Source organism: Gavialis gangeticus, unplaced genomic scaffold, assembly GCF_001723915.1.
Source record: "Gavialis gangeticus isolate Ggan-Ray unplaced genomic scaffold, GavGan_comp1, whole genome shotgun sequence".
In the NCBI taxonomy this organism is placed as follows: domain Eukaryota; kingdom Metazoa; phylum Chordata; order Crocodylia; family Gavialidae; genus Gavialis; species Gavialis gangeticus.
The window spans coordinates 18,193,380-18,200,006 of record NW_017729004.1 but is presented as its reverse complement, the minus strand read 5'-3'; positions in this window follow the sequence as shown (position 1 = coordinate 18,200,006).

The window sequence follows — 6,627 nt, the reverse complement described above, 5'->3', positions numbered from 1 at the left end:
GCATTTGGCTGACTCAAAGGACAATGGAGGGTGGTTACATGCCAGCTCAAGATGGAGTGAGAAAATATCACGGCCTTTGTGGTGGTAACCTGCATGCTGCACAATATTTGTGAGAGTCAAGGAGAGGTTTTCAAGGAGTTGTGGGAAGAAGCAGCACAACAGGCAGTGGCCAGACAACAGAGACATGTCCAGGCAGCAGCAACAGCAGCAGCACAGGCAATGAGGAGATATCCTCAAGGAGAGGCTGGTCAGGCGATCCTTGTGCATAATTGTCTGGCAGGGTATGTTGCGGACAACAACACCAAGGAGTGTTTTGTTCTTTCTGTTGGTTAAAATAAATCCATTTACACTTCAAATCTGTGTCTGTCTGCAGGGGTGTGCGGTGTTGCGGACAGGGGGCGGAAGGGAGGACTGTCAGGGGAAGGGGGGAGGAAATCTGGACTGGGCTAGGGGTTTGCTGCTTCCAGACTGTGAGTAGCTTGGGGAGGAGGGCATTACACGCTGTCACCCACACCTAAATGAGCTCCACCCCTCCCCATATGGGTGAGAAGGTTAACTATAACTCTTGGCAGGCTAGGCAGGTCGGGGCCAGGGGGGAAGGGGGACCAAGCTGAACCGCAACTCACATTTTCAAAAACTTTCCAAAAACACTTATAAAACAATTCACAACACACTTCTATAAGCCGTATGTGGCACTACACAAACAGATTGAGGGTGTACCTGGGCAGGGAATGGGAGGGTTCCAGTGGGAGCCCCCACTGGAAACAGTACGAAGTTCAATGCGCTCAGGAATGCTGGGAAATGTAGTCCAAAAAAAACCAGGGAAAAAACCCCCCAGAAGAGCTCGCTATCACTGATGTCAGCAATAGCAATCACTGATCAACTGGGCAGCAACAAACACCCACCCATCTGCTACTCTAAACCCCAAATATGTTATGATATCTTAGCAGTTATCATAGCAACTATAGTAAATGAAAGAAAAAACACACATTTTTGTATTATGGTGGGATGGGAAGGGAGGGGAGGATTCAAGTGGCTTATCTTTGGGATTGGGATGGGGTCTTTGGGATTGTGTACTGACAGAGAGAGACCAGACCAACCGAGCATAGGTGGGTGCAAGTAACAAGGATTTTGGGGTGACCATCACCATGCCCAGGGGAGACTCCCAGTGAGAGTCCGGAGGCGGGGGATGGAGGAGCCCGGGGGGTTTACATGCCCCTCTTCCTGTAATACGTTAGAAAGACATTACAGGGGGTAAATTGGTATTTGACTCCCCCTATTGAAATCTGCGGGGAATGACACACGAGGCTTAATTTGCTCGAAAGTGCCATTTGTGTGAGCACAAACACCATGTCATGCAAACAAAAATGCACCGCACCAAAAAAAAAGCTGAATTAAATTTTCAGGCAATCTACATTAACCCCTGTGTCATCTACACATACCCATATATAGCAAAGAGCTACCCAGGATAGCTTCAGTTACATGATGCTTATGCCAATGTGATTTACACTGTATAAGGAGGGACTTGGCCCTTCTAGGACTGCGAACCCAGCTGCAGTTGGTTGGTGGGCAACAGTCTGCCTGGCTGGGATCTGGGGCCAGCTGGAAGTGATGGCCAGCTAATGAAAGTGGAGACACAAAGAAGGTTAGGAACTCAGGAGGAAGTGCTGAGGAGAGAGCGAGAGTAGTTTGCTGTGCTAAGGAGAAGCCAGAGCTAAGTTGCCCCTATCCTACCATCCAGAAAAGATAGAAGATTTGGGTTTGTTGTGAATTCAAGGTGGTATTCACAAATTCACAGAAGTTTAGTCCTGGAAGGGACCTTGTGAGATCATCGGGTCTAGTTCCCCTGCTCTGGGCAGGAAAGACTGCTGGGGTCAAATAACCCCAGCAAGGTGTGTAATCTATGGTGATTCTCATTTGGGTTTCATGTCGTTTCACTTTGTATTGGCAAAGACTGGCCTGAAAAACTGCAAGCAGAGTTGGCTCACCTGTTGAGGCAGCAGGGTCAGCATCTCACTTATACACTGGTATGGTTTTGCCCCTGAATTTCTGCTGGGTATGCTGGATTCAAGTAAGTTACCATGGCCCAGCGCTGTTTGTGGTGTGTCCATTCCTTGTTTACACTGGTGTAAGGGCTTATTACCCTGGAATATGTCACATGTTCAAGCCTTCAGCCCTCAATGCTATAATTTTCCATACAGATATCATATACCACCATGACTCTTTGCCAGGCACCTTTCTCTTTGATATGTTTTAGGCACCTGACCCTCCCCATTCATTTAATTAGGGTTTCATATCCTAATCTTTGGTTACTTGTTTCCATGCAGACAGCCCAGCTGGTTTTCTTCTCAGCAAACTCACCATCTGCTGGACCTTGCCTTCACCAACTTTTGCTGCCTTCAAACGTTCACAAGCAGAGTCCGCTGTCTTCATCTCATCTCTTTCCATGACTTCTTGCTCCTGCTTACCTTGTTAATCAGCCCTTTGGTCACCTCTTACTTGTCAAAAGCCATTTCTTTCCCTTATACATCACCTTACACTCAGTTGTCCATTCCCTTCACTCCGTCTAAGAGTTAGGTATAACTGAGGTTGCAGTCCAAAGCAGCTCAGTGGAAAATGCTGACTGCAGCACTACTGAATACTGTTTTGCAATGTGACTTTGATGATCGGTTATTGGAAGTATTTTTCCTTTTCTCTTTTCCAGATGGTAAGAGAGCCACCCAGAGACTTAGCAGAGAATAGCTGTCCACTCCAGTGGCAGCCAATTCCTGCAGGAGCTGTCCAGCTCCTGTAGGGATAATGTTTGAAGAAAGTATACAAAATTTACGTGTCTCAGGTAACTTTTGGAGTTGTTTTGTGGGTTTCTTACTAAACAGCTGACTGCAGTCTCCATTTTGCCCTGGAGCCTCTACAGCAGTCAGATGAACATAATGTACAACTACTTGCTCTTGAAAAAGAAACAGTTTCAAACCCTTACCTGTCTGGCTGTTTGATAGTACAGCAGCGCCTGCTTAGATTTAAAAGCAGAACAGATGCTATATTGGCTTGCATACAACAAACCCAGAATAAAATATGCACCTTGTTTTTGAAAGGCAGGATGAAGAAAAAAGCACTTTCCTTGTAAATAACTGAGTAGCAGCAACCTGGGAGCTGAGCCTGCTCCTTGTTGTGCTCCCTACGAGTCCTTGCAGATTTACTTTCACTTTTGTCCTGTAAGCAGCAGACCGGCTCTTACTATATTTCTCACATATAATGAGCACCACAATTTCCAGCAGCAGGTTTGTTTTGAAAAAAGAAAATGGGTTGTGCTGTATGCAAGAAAACAGAGTAAATGCAGTTGTGGAATTTTTTTGTCACCCATAGTGGTGGTGCTCAACCTCTGGCCCACAGGCCAGATCCAGCCCACAGAGCCATGTCATCCAACCCACAGCGCTCCCCATGAGTCCAGAAATGTGGCAGTGGGGAGCATCAATTAATGGTGCCTCTGCTTCTCCACTGCCAAATTTCTAAGCCCTCTGAGCCAGATGACATAGCCCTGCACACAAGGTCAGGGCTGGGGGCTGCAGGCATAATCTGGTGTGGCATCCGATTCTGTGCATAGGGCTGGGGCTTCAGACACAATTTGGTGCAGGACCCAATTTGGTGTGTGGGGCTGAAGATGCAGGAGTGGGGCCCAGTCCAATCCCATGGACCAGATCTGACCTGGGGACCAACTCTGTGCCAGTCATCTGGCTTGTGGGTATTGGGGTAAATTATACTGGCATTCACATCTGGCTTGTGGGGCCAAAAGATTTTACAGTTATTGTAACAGGTGGATCATGCAATGAATTTTAAAGCAGCTGAGAACATTGGCTGTTCATCCATTTGGATCTTTTACTTGGTGGAACATCGTGGTGCACTCCTTTAGGTACCTTTTATTTATTTTTACAAACTATAAAAAGTTGCCTATCCCCTGCCCTGGGATTCTTGATAATAGTTTAAATATTCACTCATGAAAAAACAGTTCAGTTGGGTTCCCATACAAAAATCAAATAACCTGTAGCAACATAAATCACAATAAGTTTATGGGCCAAATATTGAGCTCTTTATGTAGCAAATTTTCCCTTATAATTTAAATGGGAGTTCCATTAGGTAAAAATATGACAGATGCTCTGAATCTGCACTAGAAATAGTTATTTTACAGTGCACATTAGTGTGACAGAGACAGAAGTCTCGTGTTACTAAAGAGGAAACTGCAGCAGGGAAAGCTAGCAGCCAAGGAACTAGCTACCTGCTAGCTGAGTTGCAGCCAGAAGCCAGCAGTAACAAGCACAAGGGACAGACAACCAGGCTGCTTGGAGGCTAAGAGCTGCAAACAGCAGCTAAGCAGCCACAGAGACAGGCAGGCAAGGCCTTAGGGTCAAAATTAAGACACGTGGGGACTGCCAAGTCACCTGACCAGAAGCGGGCAGGGCTTTGCATATATATATGCTCAGGGCCTGAGCCCATGAAGTCAGTCTGGCTTGGAAGGCCACAGATGTGAGAGCAGGTGGGATGCAGGTGATGTCTTAGCTGGCAATGGGGCTGTCTTGAGGAAGGCAAGCATAGTGCTGTTGCCCGACAGGGGAATATTACCTGCGGTAAAGGAAAGCCTTGTTATGCGGGCAGGGAGCCATTGTTCATGTTTGGACTCAGAGGCTGCATCTAGACAAGTGTGGACATTTGGTTCCCCGAGATCAATTAGCAGTGGCATACCTTGTGCCACTTCTAGTTGTCCCTGGGGAATGCCTGTGCCATGCGTGATCTGGTATGCAGCAGGGTAGCCTGAGTGGGGTAGGGGAGGCTGGAGCCACCACTGGGCTGGCCCCAGCAGCCTTACCTGGGGTTCTGGGAGCTTCCCGGGGCTGTAGATCGCTAGCAGCAGCGATCATGCTGCTCAGAGTCTGGCCAGCAGCTGTGGTGCAGCTCTGACTGGCCAGGCTCTGGTTTTGAGTGGTGCACACTGCCCCTGCATATACCACTCTGCTTTTTTGTGCTTTTTTTTTAGTTTTTGTTATCCAGGGGTCAACCCATGCCCCCTGCCCCTCCCCACCCCCCAATGCTGCTCCTTTGCAGCACAGAGAACAGCTGAACTGCAGCGCCCCATGCTGCATGGGCACACTCATCTGGACACAGCCAGAGGAGGTTTCAGTTGTCTAAGCCACAGGGCTTACTCCTTGGTTACAGTTTCAATTTGTGGTTTGGGCATAGCTGAAGGGGAATGTGAGGAGGCTACGGTGGGGTGACAGGGGTGCATTATTGCCTAACCCATAGTGGGGTGCCAAGGGCACAGCGGCATGTTGAGCCTGCTAGGGGCTTTAGTTTAGGACACTCTAGGCTCAGGGCTGAGGGACAGGCTACAGGATAGAGGCAGTCTGAGGCGGGAGCTGAAGCCTGGTACAAGCAGAAGCCAGACAGGGCTGGGGGCCCCAGTGCCCAAGAGGGACAGAGCCAGGGCAAGGGGGCCTTGTGCATTTGAAGGACAGAGACAGGGCCAGAGGGTCCAGCACTAAGAAGGATGTAGTCAGGACCAGGAGGCCTGTGCACAGAAGGTCAGAAACTGGGACCAGGGGCCCAGCTGCTTAGAGAGAGGTGGAGATGGGGCCGGGGGCCCAGCAGGGTGGAGACAGTGTTGGTGCCCAGAAGCTAGATCCAGTACAATGGATCTGAGCTAAGCAGCCCAGCAAGAGAGGACGGGGTGGAGGCCAAGTAGACCAAGGTACCAACAATGGAAACTGAGTGGGCAGGTGACATCTGCAAGGCTTGGGCATGGCTGAAAGGGGAGTGGAGGAGGCCACAAAATTGCCCTTAAGACAGTGAACACAATTAGGGCATAGCCTGTGAGCAGGTGAGATCTCACTCAGGGATCCCTGGGGCAGCCCGTCTATTTACACCAAGGCATGGTAGGCAAATAAAAGGGGATGATGTAGTGAGAGAGAGGCTGAGTGGCTACTAGGAGGTGCCACGGTCACTCCTAGGGACAGCCATTTGTGACAATTAGTTTCCCAAGTGGCCTTTGTCATTTGTTAATTTAAAGCTGGGATGGATACAGCACCAGTAAATATGTTGGTGGAAACAAACCTATAGTGGTGGTTAGAGAGACTTGATGACCAACTCAGTGGCTTCTTTAAACTTCCAAAGATCCTGATACATCGTGTTGATAGTATAACCCTTCACCAGTCAGAGGCAAGAAACAAGATGTTTGTTACCTTTTTACAAAGTGAGTTGTGGCAGCTGAGCAGACCAGTCAACTCAGATCAATCTCTTAGCGACTGGTTGAGTTAGTTGTATGGGTTTCTGTAATAACTTTTCAATCTTTTTTAATAATCTTTTCAGTGTGGCACATTGGTTTGGTGCCAGCCTGCAGGTGCTCTGAAGAAAGAAATTTAAAAAAACCCAACAAACTTTTCATCTGTCTCCATTCCTGTTTTGTTGTGCAGGCCACTCCATCTCCCTTTGGCTGCTTGAATTGCCTGGCAGCAATCCCTAAATCAGGCCTCTTATATCATCACTCCTTGCTTTAGAGGCTAGTGCTTTGGTTTAAAGGTTTTTCATAGCAATTTAACCCATTCCAGATTCAGGAGGAAGTCTCAAAGTTTACTAGCTCAT